General features: G+C 53.5%; 1 long non-coding RNA gene across 1 annotated transcript; it reads right to left on the minus strand.

Annotated features, from left to right (window-relative positions):
- Positions 1 to 7,113: 7,113 nt before the first annotated feature.
- LOC138749222 (uncharacterized) lies at positions 7,114 to 12,329 on the minus strand. Its single transcript, XR_011348489.1, has 3 exons — positions 11,729 to 12,329; positions 10,550 to 10,848; positions 7,114 to 8,039 (listed from the first exon to the last, which is right to left on the minus strand). It is a non-coding gene; the product is annotated as an uncharacterized lncRNA (long non-coding RNA).
- Positions 12,330 to 12,665: the final 336 nt, after the last annotated feature.

A 12,665-nucleotide genomic window follows, 5' to 3' on the forward strand; every position in this document is an offset into this window, starting at 1 on the left:
AACATTGATAGTGAGGTGAGTCTGTTCACCCACCACTGGTACCCCTCATTCTTACTGGCATGACTCAATAAAGACTGTGTTTTAGAGTTTGTGGTTTGTTACTGTACCTTTTTGTACCTTGACAGGAAATCGACTTCAACAAGGGTGAGAAAAAAAAAACACTCAAACCCCTTACATGGTGACAGATTGAAACTGGGTTACTGTCACGAAGAACATTCTTCCAAACATGCCAAGATCAAAATTCAATTGATTGTCATGGTATAAAGTGCAATATTACACAAAATTCACTTCATTCAGTCATAAAGCAGACAGAGTCACATCAGCAGGAAGTTAGACATAGTGTTCCTTGCAGTTAAGAGGAAAAGAGAATTCCCTGAGTCCCCTACAGCCCACAAACCCAGCCCTTGCCCACAAACACCCAGCCCCCTGCCCCCAAAATCCAGCGCAAACCATCAAATGCAGTCGCCTTGTTTAGAAAAGGTAATGGGGAGAATCTTGGGAATTATAGACCAGTATAGGATCTATGAGCATTTGCAGAAGTACAGACTTCTCAAGGTCAGTCAGCATGGCTTTGTGATGGGAAGGTCATGCCTCATGAGTCTAAATGAGTTTTATTTGAGTGGGGTAACAAAGGAAATGAATGAGGGTCGTGTGGTAGATGTGGTCTACATGGATTTTAGCAAGAATTTGACGAGACTCATCAGAAAGCAATTTGGCAAAGGATCAGGGTAACTTTGGCTGTGGATAAAAAATTGTCTTGTTCGAAGAAAGCAGAGAGGAGTGGAGTGCCACAAGGATCTGTTCTGGGACCCCTGCTCTTGATGATTTTTATAAATGACCTGGATGAAGAGGCAGAAGATGGGTCAGTATGTCTGCAGATGATGTGAAGGTTGGAGGAGTTGTGGATGAAGCTGAAGGTTGTCGAAGGATAAGGATTTCAATCCAGGTAAGTGTGAGGTGATGCATTTTGGAAGGACAAACCAGAAGGCTGGGTACAAGGTTACCAGTCGGTTACATGAGTGAGGATAAACAGAGGGACTTTGGGGTTCAAATCCAAACATCCCTCAAGGTTGCCGCTCAGGTTGATAGGATAGTTATGAAGGCCAATGGGATGATGAGCTTCATTAAACTTTTCTACGTTGCCGTGCGTGAAAGTGAGGCCATTTTGGCAAGAAAGCGCAGAAAAATTAACCACGATCACAGCAGTGACCTCCACGTGAGACCTGGAGCAATCTCTTCACTGAAACAAGCGACAACTTGACCAAATATCTAATCTCATTTATAAAAATAGCACTGGCCTTCGCGAAGAGATGTATCACGATCAACTGGATGTCCGATAGCACGCTGGGCTGTGGAAATGAACTGCAGTTACCTACGGAAAAAAAAAATCACATAAACGTGACCGTTTGGTAAAGGTCTGTCAGCTGTACCTGGACCAAATAGGGGCCCAGACACTAATATAAATGAACAATAAAAGGAGTTAAAAGTAACCATTATATAGACCAAAACCAAGTTTCCCCAACTGGACTCATCTACTTGAAATCTCTGAAAATGTGGAAATGAAAACAAACTGCAATAGAGAGAGAAAAAATTCAAAGTGCAAAAGGGAGAGTCTTTAAATGAGTCCCTGAATGTGTGTTGAGTCTCGTGGTGAAGGGGTAGCAGCTGTTCCTGAACCTGGCTATACCTCTTTCCTGATGGGAGCAGTGAGAACAGAGCGGGTGATGTGGATCCTTGATTGCTGCTGCTCTCTGACAGCAGCGTTCCCTGCAAATGTTCTCAATGGTGGAGGGTTTTTACCTGAGATGTCCAGGGCGGTGTCCAAGACAATACCTCAAGCCTTCTACAAACTGAACCTTTCCCCCCTCACACCCGTAAAACACTATTTTTCTCGCATCAATGTGCCTGTCTAAATGTTAAAGGTCCCTATTATTCCAGACTCCACTATCCTGCCCGGCCATGCGCTACAGGCATCCGCAGCCTTGTGGGTCCCTGTCCCCACTCAGCCTTCTGGGTCCCCGTCGCCCCTCAGCATTCTGGGTCCCCGTCCCCGTCCCCCCTCAGCCTTCTGGGTCCCAGACCCGTCCTCCCTCAGCCTTTTGGGTCCCCGTCCCCCCTCAGCCTTCAGGGTCCCCGTGCCCTGAGCCTTCTGGGTCCCCGTCCCCCCTGAGCCTTCTGGGTCCCCGTCCCCCCTGAGCCTGCTGGGTCCCCGTCCCCGTACCCCCTCAGCCTTCTGGGGTCCCCGTCCCCCCTCAGCCTTCTGGGTCCCCGTTCCCCCTCAGACTTCTAGGTCACCGTCCCCGTCCGCCCTCAGCCTTCTGGGTCCCCGTCCCCCCTCAGCCTTCTGGGTCCCCGTCCCTCCTCAGCCTTCTGGGTCCCCGTCCCCCCTCAGCCTTCTGGGTCCACGTCCCACCTCAGCCTTCTGGGTCCCCGTCCCCCCTCAGCCTTCTGGGTCCCCGTCGCCCCTCAGCCTTCTGGGTCCCCGTCCCCCCTCAGCCTTCTGGGTCCCTGTCCCCCCTCAGCCTTCTCGGTCCCCGTCCCCCCTCAGCCTTCTGGGTCCCCGTCCCCGTCCCCCCTCAGCCTTCTGGGTCCCAGTCCCCCCTCAGCCTTCTGGGAACCGGTCCCTCCTCAGCCTTCTGGGTCCCCGTCCCCCCTCAGCCTTCTGGGTCCACGTCCCCCCTCAGCCTTCTGGGTCCCCGTTCCCCCTCAGCCTTCTGGGTCCCCGTCCCCCTCAGCCTTCTGGGTCCCGGTCCCCCCTCAGCCTTCTGGGTCCCCGTCCCCACACAGCCTTCTGGCTCGCCGTCCCCTCTCAGCCTCTGGGTCGCCGTCCCCCTCAGCCTTCTGGGTCCCCGTCCCCCCTCAGCCGTCTGGGTCCCCGTCCCCCCACAGCCTTCTGGGTCCCCGTCCCCCCTCAGCCCTCTGGATCCCCGTCCCCGTCCCCCCTCAGCTTTTTGGATCTCAGCCTTCTGGGTCCCCGTCCCCCCTCAGCCTTCTGGGTCCCCGTCCCCCCTCAGCCCTCTGGATCCCCGTCCCCGTCCCCCCTCAGCCTTTTGGATCCCCGTCCCTCTCAGCCTTTTGGATCCCTGTCCCTCTCCCCCCTCAGCCTTCTGGGTCCCGTCCCCCCTCAGCCTTCTGGGTCTCCGTCCACCCTCAGCATTCTTGGTCCCCGTCCCCCCTCAGCCTTGTGGGTCCCCGTCCCCCCTCAGCCTTCAGGGTCCCCGTCCCCCCTCAGCCTTCAGGGTCCCCGTCCCCCCTCAGCCTTCTGGGTCCCCGTCCCCCCTCAGCCTTCTGGGTCCCCGTCCCCCCTCAGCCTTCTGGGTCCCCGTCCCCCCTCAGCCTTCTGGGTCCCCGTCCCCCCTCAGCCTTCTGGGTCCCCGTCCCCCCTCAGCCTTCTGGGTCCCGGTCCCCCCTCATCCTTCTGGGTCCCCGTCCCCACACAGCCTTCTGGGTCCCCGTCCCCTCTCAGCCTTCTGGGTCGCCGTCCCACTCAGCCTTCTGGGTCCCCGTCCCCGTCCCCGTCCCGCCTCAGCCTTCTGGGTCCCAGTCACCCTCAATCTTCTGGGTCTGCGTCCCCCCTCAGCCCTCTGGATCCCCGTCCCCCCTCAGCCTTCTGGCTACCCGTCCCCCCTCAGCCTTCTGGGTCCCGGTCCCCCCTCAGCCTTCTGGGTCCCCGTCCCCACACAGCCTTCCGGGTCCCCGTCCCCTCTCAACCTTCTGGGTCGCCCTCCCGCTCAGCTTTCTGGATCCCCGTCCCCCCTCAGCCGTCTAGGTCCCCGTCCCCCCACAGCCTTCTGGGTCCCTGTCCCCCCTCAGCCCTCTGGATCCCCGTCCCCATCCCCCCTCAGCCTTTTGGGTCTCAGCCTTCTGGGTCCCCATCCCCCCTCAGCCTTCTGGGACCCCGTCCCCCCTCAGCCCTCTGGATCCCCGTCCCCGTCCCCCCTCAGCCTTTTGGATCCCGATCCCTCTCCCCCCTCAGCCTTCTGGGTCCCCGTCCCCCCTCAGCCTTCTGGGTCCCCGTCCCCCCTCAGCCTTCTGGGTCCCCGTCCCCCCTCAGCCTTCTGGGTCCCCGTCCCCCCTCAGCCTTCTGGGTCCCCGTCCCCCCTCAGCCTTGTGGGTCCCCGTCCCGCCTCAGCCATGTGGGTCTCCGTATCCCCTCAGGCTTGTGGGTCCCCGTACCCCCTCAGGCTTGTGGGTCCCCGTACCCCCTCAGGCTTGTGGGTCCCCGTCCCCACTCAGGCTTGTGGGTCCCCGTCCCCCCTCAGGCTTGTGGGTCCACGTTCCCCCCTCAGCCTTCTGGGTCTCCGTCCCCCCTCAGCCTTCTGGGTCCCAGTTCCCCCTCAGCCTTCTGGGTCCCCGTCCCCCCTCAGCCTTCTGGGTCCACGCCCTCGCTCAGCCTTCTGGGTCTCCGTCCTCCCTCAGCCTTCTGGGTCCCAGTTCCCCCTCAGACTTCTGGGTCCCCGTCCCAGTTCCCCCTCAGCCTTCTGGGTCCCCGTCCCCGTCCCCCCTCAGCCTTCTGGGTCCCCGTCCCCGTCACCCCTCAGCCTTCTGGGTCCCCGACCCCCTCAGCCTTCTGGGTCCCCGTCCCCCCTCAGCCTTCTGGGTCCCCGTCCCCCCTCAGCCTTCTGGGTCCCCGTCCCCCCTCAGCCTTCTGGGTCCCCGTCCCCCCTCAGCCTTCTGGGTCCCCGTCCCCCCTCAGCCTTTGGGTCCCCGTCCCCCCTCAGCCTTCTGGGTCCTGATCACCCTCACCCTTCTGGGTCCTGATCACCCTCACCCTTCTGGGTCCTGATCACCCTCACCCCTCTGGGTCCTGATCACCCTCACCCCTCTGGGTCCTGATCAACCTCACCCCTCTGGGTCCTGATCACCCTCACCCTTCTGGGTCCTGATCACCCTCACCCCTCTGGGTCCTGATCACCCTCACCCCTCTGGGTCCTGATCACCCTCACCCCTCTGGCGGGACCCCCTCACCCTTCTGGGTCCTTGTCCCCTCTCCCAGCAGCCTCACCATTCCCCTGCCCCCCTCAGCCTCGCGAGTCCCTGACCCCCCCTCAGCCTCGCGGGTCCCCGACGCCCCCCTCAGCCTCGCGGGTCCCCGACGCCCCCCTCAGCCTCGCGGGTCCCCGACACCCACCCCTCAGCCTCGCGTGTCCCCGACACCCCCCCTCAGCCTCGCGGGTCCCCGACCCCCCCCCTCAACCTCGCGGGTCACCGACCCCCGCCTCAGCCTCGCGGGTCCCCCGACCCCCCTCAGACTCGCGGGTCCCCCGACCCCCCTCAGCCTCGCGGGTCCCCCGACCCCCCTCAGCCTCGCGGGTCCCCCAACCCCCCTCAGCCTCGCGGGCCCCGACTCCCCTCAGACTCGCGGGCCCCCTCAGTCTCGCGGGTCCCCCTCCCCCCCTCAGCCTCGCGGACCCGACCCCCCCCTCTCAGCCTCGCGGGCCCCGACCCCCCCCCCTCAGCCTCGCGGGCCCCGACCCCCCCCTCAGCCTCGCGGGCCCCGACCCCCCCCTCAGCCTCACGGACCCCGACCCCGCTCAACCTCGCGGGCCCCGAGCCCCCCTTCAGCCTCTCGGGCCCCGACCCCCCTCAGCCTCGCGGGTCCCCGACTACCACACACCTAATGTCACCCCGCCACAAACTCCCTCACGGTTCCCCGGCCCCACCTCATAACCATCTCCCCGCCAGTTCCCCTCCGAGCTCCGGCCGCCCCGGACCCAAAGGGCGACCCGTGGAAACTCCCTCCTCCCTGGTCTCGCTCCCAAAATGCCCCGATTCCCGCCCGTGAAGCACCGACACGAACCTCTCCCGCTCGAGACCAACTGCTCCAAAGGCGGGAAAGATCAACAACATGGCGGCCCCCAGGGGTCGCTCTCGCGAGAGCTTGAGCCACCCCTCCACGGGATCTCTTGCCAGCCCAGTCCCACTGGGGAAGGGGCCGAGAGCTGCCTCGGGCCTCCAGTCCATCTCCCCTTCAGGCTGCACATTTCCACACCAGGACCTGCCCCACATTCCCCCCCAAGATTCCAGTCCATCCCACCTCCACCACCTTGGCCCAAAACTCATTCCACGCTCCCACCCCCCTCTGAGGGAAGAAAATCCCCCTTCAATCTCAATCCATGTCCTCCTCTTTGAATCTCTCTCACTCTCCTTGGAAACAGCCTGTCCCCATGGACACGATCCGTCCCCCCTCACAATTTTCAAATCTTCCTCAATCTTCTACGCTCCAGGGAATAAAGTCCCAGCCTGTCCAACCTTCCCCTGGAACTCAAACCCCGAAAGCCAGAACACCTTCTTGTCCCTCTCCACGACGCGCTGTCTCATTCCTATCCTTCCTCTCCTCCAGCCACCCAAACGGCACACAATGTTCCCAAGTTGGCCTCACCCATGCCTCGTCCAACTTCCTCGTGGCCTCCCACCTCCTGCACTCAATCCTCTCATTTCTGAAGGCCAAAATACCAGAAGCTTTCTTCACTCCCCCCACCACCCCCCCCCCCATCTCCACATGGGACTCCACTTTCGGGCAGTTCTGTACCACAGTTCCTCAATCCCTTTGTTTGACAACACTCCTCAATGGTGTACCATTTAACATTCAAACTCTTACGTTTTAAGAATCAATTGCAGAGATCCATGGATGTGGGGAGTCAGGAGGGTTAGGGACTGGGTGCAGGTCGACGAGACTGGCAGAATGATATTTCACCATGAACGAGAAGGGCTGAAGGGTCTCTTTTCTTTGCTGTGGTGTTTCTAGGTAGAGTTCACACCATTCTCAGGAAGGAGGATGAGCAGACAGATGTCATGGTCCAAGGGTAGGAAAGGTGATGAGATCCTGCCAGGAGAGACGAGGGAGTTAAGTGCGAAGGTGAAGGGCACAACCAAGGGGTCTCTCTCTCTCTGTCTGTGTGTGTGTGTGTGTCACTACGACTGTGTGTGACTCTCTCTGTCTGTGTGTCTCTCTGTCTGTGTGTCTCTCTGTCTGTGTGTCTCTCTGTCTGTGTGTCTCTCTCTGTCTGTGTCTCTCTCTCTGTCTGTGTCTCTCTCTCTTTCTGTGTCTCTCTCTGTCTGTGTCTCTCTGTCTGTGTGTGTCTGTCTGTGTGTGTCTGTCTGTGTGTGTCTGTCTGTGTGTGTCTGTCTGTGTGTGTCTCTCTGTCTCTCTCGCTGTCAGTGTCTCTCTCTCTGTCTCTGTCTGTGTGTGTTTCTGTGTGTGTGTGTCTGTGTATCTGTCTCTCTGTGTCTGTGTGTGTGTCTGTCTGTCTGGGTATGTGTGTGTCTCTCTCGGTGTCTCTCTGTCTGTTTGTGTGTGTGTCTCTCTCTGTGTCTCTGTGTGTGTCACTGTCTGTGTGTCTCTCTCCCTCTGTCTAAATGAGTGTCTCTGTGTCTGTATGTGTGTGTGTCTCTCTCTCTGTCTGTGTATCTGTGTGTGTCTCTGTATCTGCGTGTCTCTGTGTCTGTGTGTGTCTCTGTCTCTCTGTGTGTCTCTCTGTGTGTCTGTCTCTGTCTGTGTGTGTGTCTGTCTCTCTGTCGTGTGTGTATCTCTCTCTGTCTCTATGTGTGTCTCTCTGTCTCTGTGTGTGTGTCTCTCTCTCTCCGTCTGTGTGTGTCTCTCTCCGTCTATGTGTGTCTATCTGTCTGTCTGTGTCTCTGTCTGTGTGTGTCTGTCTGTCTCTCTGTCAGTGTCTCTCTCTCCGTCTGTGTGTGTCTCTCTCCGTCTGTGTGTGTCTATCTGTCTGTGTGTGTCTCTGTCTGTGTGTGTCTGTCTGTCTCTCTGTCTCGCTGTCAGTGTCTCTCTCTCTGTCTGTGTGTGTTTCTGTGTGTGTCTCTCTGTGTGCATGTGTGTCCGTGTGTGTGTGTATCTGTCTCTCTGTGTCTGTGTGTGTGTGTCTGTCTGGGTATGTGTGTGTCTCTCTCTCAGTGTCTCTAATATGTGCTTATTCATTACCCACCATTGTCCATCCCTACTGATGGTGCAGGCTTTGTTCCCCAAGGCGTCCGTATTGGCTGTCCATAGACCATCTCTGCCCCAACGCATTCCTCGGTGTCACCTACGTTAAAATCAAGATGGCATCAGCACCTTTTTGGGCACTTTTAGCCGTGTTTCCTCAGTTGTTCTGGCCAGTTTTGTGTTTCGTTCACATATTCCTGCTGCCTGGAGTTAATGGCACTCGTGGAAGATTGCCAGTTCCTGAAACAATTCTTCATTTATCTTATTTGTAACATTTTTACATTTAATTTAACATATGCATTAAAAAACTTAAATTTCTTCTTTGAAAATAAGATAAAATTAATGCATAGTGATTTAAAAAGTAACCCCTCCCACAGCTGCCCAATAGAAAACAATAAAGAGAGAAAACATCTAGATAGTATTTATAAAAATTGAGCAAAACTCTCAAATAAAATCTTGCTTTTCTTGGTTAATAGGAGTCAGAAAGTTCGTGTTGGGTGATTAAAACTTAATTCCTACAATTAGTAAATACACATCCCAAATCTTCAAAAGAGAAATTCAAATTTGTTCCGTGAATTCGATGTAATTATTTCAAGTGGGATACAACGGGCTATTTCAGTGTGGCCATCGACCCATTCCCAAATACGCATCGGACTTCCAAGTTACTGCCACACATTTTACCCCTATAACAATTACAGCACAGAAACAGGTCATTTGGCCCTTCTTGTCTGCACTGAACTAAATACTCTCCTCTCGTACCACCTCTCTGCATTCCCCTCCCCTCCAATTTTCCCTGAAATGACAAAATGGACCCAGCCGCCACTATTTCTCCCGGAAGCTCACTCCACTGAACCACCACTCTGAGTCAAGAAGATCCCCCTCATGTTACTTCCAAACTTTTGCCTCTTAACTCAATACCTCCTGTTTCAATCTCTGCTCCCCGCAATGAAAAAAGTCTCTCCACATCAATTCGTTCTATCCTCCTAGTAATTTTAAAGACCTCAATCAAATCCCCTCTCAACCATCTACAATCCAAAGAATAAAGACATCATTTGCTCAATCTTTCTTTGTAATCTAGTTGCTGATATCCAGGTAACATTGACGTAAATCTTCTCTGCACCCTCTCGACTTTGTTGATAGCTTTCCTCTCATCTGGTGACCAGAACTGCACACAGTACTCTCAACAGGGCCTCACCAATACCTTGTCTAGTCTCAACCTCACTGCCCGACTCCAGTATTCTATGCTATGGTTGATTAAGGCCTGCTATTTGAACAGATACTTTTCGAGGTACTCTCTGATTACCCTCCAATAATTAACCTATCACTGTCAGGCTCACCTGGTTGGCTTTTGAAGCCGTTTTTAAACAAAGGAACATTAGATTACATCCATTCCTCTGGCACCTCACCCGTGGATAAACAGGTTTTAAATATTTCTGTCAGAGCCCTTGCAATTTCTACTCTTCTTTCCCTCAAGGCCAAGGGAATATCATGTCAGACCTCCATCCACCAACAGACAAAAATCAGCCATCACAAGGTGAAGGCAGGACAGTAGTCCCACCTCTCCAGCACGAGTCACCCCAGGATCAAATCAGCACTGACTGCAAGAAGTTTCTACATCCTCTCGGTGTCTGTGTGGATTTCCTCCCACACTCCACAGCTCAAGGGGGCCGTAAGTTCATTGGCGATTTGGGAAGCTCAAGGCCATGGGGTGGAAGTGCACATTCTGGTCCTGGGGCCATCAATTCAATTCAACAGCACAGATGAACCTTTGGGCACGACCTGATCTTTTTCTGGTTTCAAACTCATTATTTTTGAAAATTGTATGTGCACCTCTAATGCAACACGACTGCTGCAAAACAGGCTTCATGATACATATCCATGACAAGAACTCGGGAGAATCAGATTTGGTTACTAGACTTTTGAACAGAACAGTATCTGGACATTTTATCCCTAAACTGAAACTTTATAGACATACAGAACAAAAAGAGGGCAAAACAAGCTTGTGTCTCACCAATACCACAATTCACGGCACTTTTTAAGTTCTCAAGGGTGGCAGAAAACACAAAGAACAGACAAACTCCTTCCACATTGTCACTTTGAGAGCTTTGGACTCACCATGCTATAAATATTGCCAAGCCATCACTCCAAATCAATGACCAAAAGTACTGGCTGAGGGATAGATTTGAGACATTTTAACTGCTATGTAGCAATCAGGCACAAGGAAAATTGCTGCTTCCATTGTAAAGTATTTAAGAATCTCAGACCACAAACAACCTTCACCCCAAAAAACAAGCAATTCTCCACAATAAAACTAGGTTTCCTACCTGTCTGCAAGTATCTGCTCTCTTGAGTCTGAATGGCACAACTGGGGAAACCGTTTCAAACCCATGACCTGAAACAGCATATTCTCTTCCCCTAATTGGAGCTGTCTTGCAATTGGCCACCACTGCCCGAGCAAGAATGAACTGGGAGATCTCACACTTGCTCCTTCACAGGTGAGACCTCCCTGTGCATTGGAGCTCCATATTATCCATCTTGCTCTATTTTGTTAACCTTAATCAAGTCTCCTCTCATTCTCCAACACTCCCATGAAAAATAAAAATCATGTACCCTGTAGTTCGCGAGTCCGGACACCAGGTGGTGGTATTATACCTAGATCTCTCTCTCTCCCTTGCTTCATGCATGCAGTACTCAGTGTGAACAGGCGGTGGCAGCACTTTACAGCCCTTGCAATCTGCAGCTTGGACAGTAATGGTTGGTTTGCACCAAGATTGAAGATTTGGAGATTTCCCATTGATTGGCAGAGAACATACTCGACATCACATCCAACCCTGAGATTCCCTTTTTTCTGTGGACACGGCCGAATTACCACGAATGGGTCGTGCAAAAATAAACGGTTCAGTGGAAACCTGGAAAGATAAAAGAATTGAAAACAAAGAAAATCAATAAAGTGCTGCAAGAGTCCTGAAATGAGTTCCTGATTGAGTTTGTTGTTGAGGAGTCTGAAGGTGGAGGGAGAGCAGCTGTTCCTGAACCTGGGGGTCTGAGTCTTGAGGCACCGAGAATTCTTTCCTGATGGCAGCAGTGAGAAGAGAAAGAGAGAGTGTGGATCTTTGGTGATTGCTGATGTTTTCTGACAGCACCATTCCCTGTCGATAAACTCAATAGTGGGGAGAGTTTTGTCTGTGATGTCCTGGGCTGTGTCCACGACCTTTTGGAGGGCTTTATTCTCAGGGGTATTGGTGTCCCCATACCAGACCATGATGCAGCCAGTCAGCACACTTTCCACCACATCTCTGTCAAAATTTGCCAGGGTTTCTGGTGTCATCCCAAACCTCCACAAACCCCTGAGGAATTAGAGGCGCTGACATGCTTTCTTCACGAGGACATTGGTGTTGGGTCCAGGAAGAATTTTTGAGATGGTGACTCCCAAGAACCTAAATTCGCTCACCCTCTCCACCCCTGATCCCCCAATCATCACTGGATTTTAAACCTCTGGCTTTCCATTCCTGAACTCAACAATCAACTCCTTGGTTTTGGTGACATTGAGTGCGAGGTTGTTGTTGATGCACCATTCAGCTCGGTTTTCAAACTCCCTCCTGCATGTGGACTCATCCCCTTCCTTTATACAACCCACGTCCGTGGTATCGTCAGCAAATTTGGAGGGGATATTGTTGATGTACCGAGCCACACAGTCGTGGGTGTAAAGTGAGTAGAGTGGGGGCTAAGAACACAGCCCTGTGGTGCTCTGGTACTGATGGAGATCGTGGAGGGGATATTCTTACCAACCTTCACTGATTGTGGTCTGGAGGTGTTAACTCCCAGGTCTTGGAGTTTGCTGGTCAGTTTGGAGGGGATGATGGTGTTAAATGCCGAGCTGTAGTTGATAAAGAGCATCTTTACTGTTCAGGTGCTCCAGGGATTGGTGTAGGGCCAGTAAGACAACATCTGCTGTTATTATGAGAGGCGAACTGGAATGGATCCACATCACCACTCAGACAGGAGCCTTTCCAAACACTTCTTCACTGTTAATGCAAGTGCAACTGGTCGATAGTCATTCAGGCAGGTGATTACACTCTTCTTGGGCTCCGGTGTGATTGACACCTGTTGGAAACAGATGGGGACCAGTCAGGATGCTTTCCTTGGATACCAGATGGCAGTTTGGCAGGGGGACGGGAACCACAATATGAGAGCAGAAGTTCAAAAGCATGAGGGGACATGTTCTGAGTTTGTCAAAAAAAAAGACAGGCAGAGGAAAAAAACAGATGGAGTCAGTCAGAGGGTTTGAAATGTCTATTTCAATGCAAGGAATAAAGGGGATGAACTTTGAGCATGGATCAGTATGTACAACTATGATGTTGTGACTGTTACAGAGTCTTGGTTGGAGGAAGGGCAGGATTTGCTGATGCAGGTCCTAGGGTTTGGGTTTAAAAGGAATAGAATGAGGGGTAGTGGGGTGGGGGGCGAATAATGTTACTGGTCAGGGATAGTATCCCAGCTATAGAAAGGGAGGAAATTGCAGAGGGGGTGTCCACTGAGACAGTGAGGATATTTAAAAGATATGGATAGAAGAAGAGTAGTAGCCTGTATTGTCATTTAAAACCAGGACACAGTTTAAAAATGAAATGACAGCCTCCAGAAACTACAATGCTAACCAGCAAACTGTGATTCCACATCAGGCAACACAAGATGCCATTTCAACTCCAGATAAAAGATCAAAACTACA

The sequence above is a fragment of the Narcine bancroftii genome, chromosome 14, assembly GCF_036971445.1.
Source record: "Narcine bancroftii isolate sNarBan1 chromosome 14, sNarBan1.hap1, whole genome shotgun sequence".
Classification (NCBI taxonomy): Eukaryota; Metazoa; Chordata; class Chondrichthyes; order Torpediniformes; family Narcinidae; genus Narcine; species Narcine bancroftii.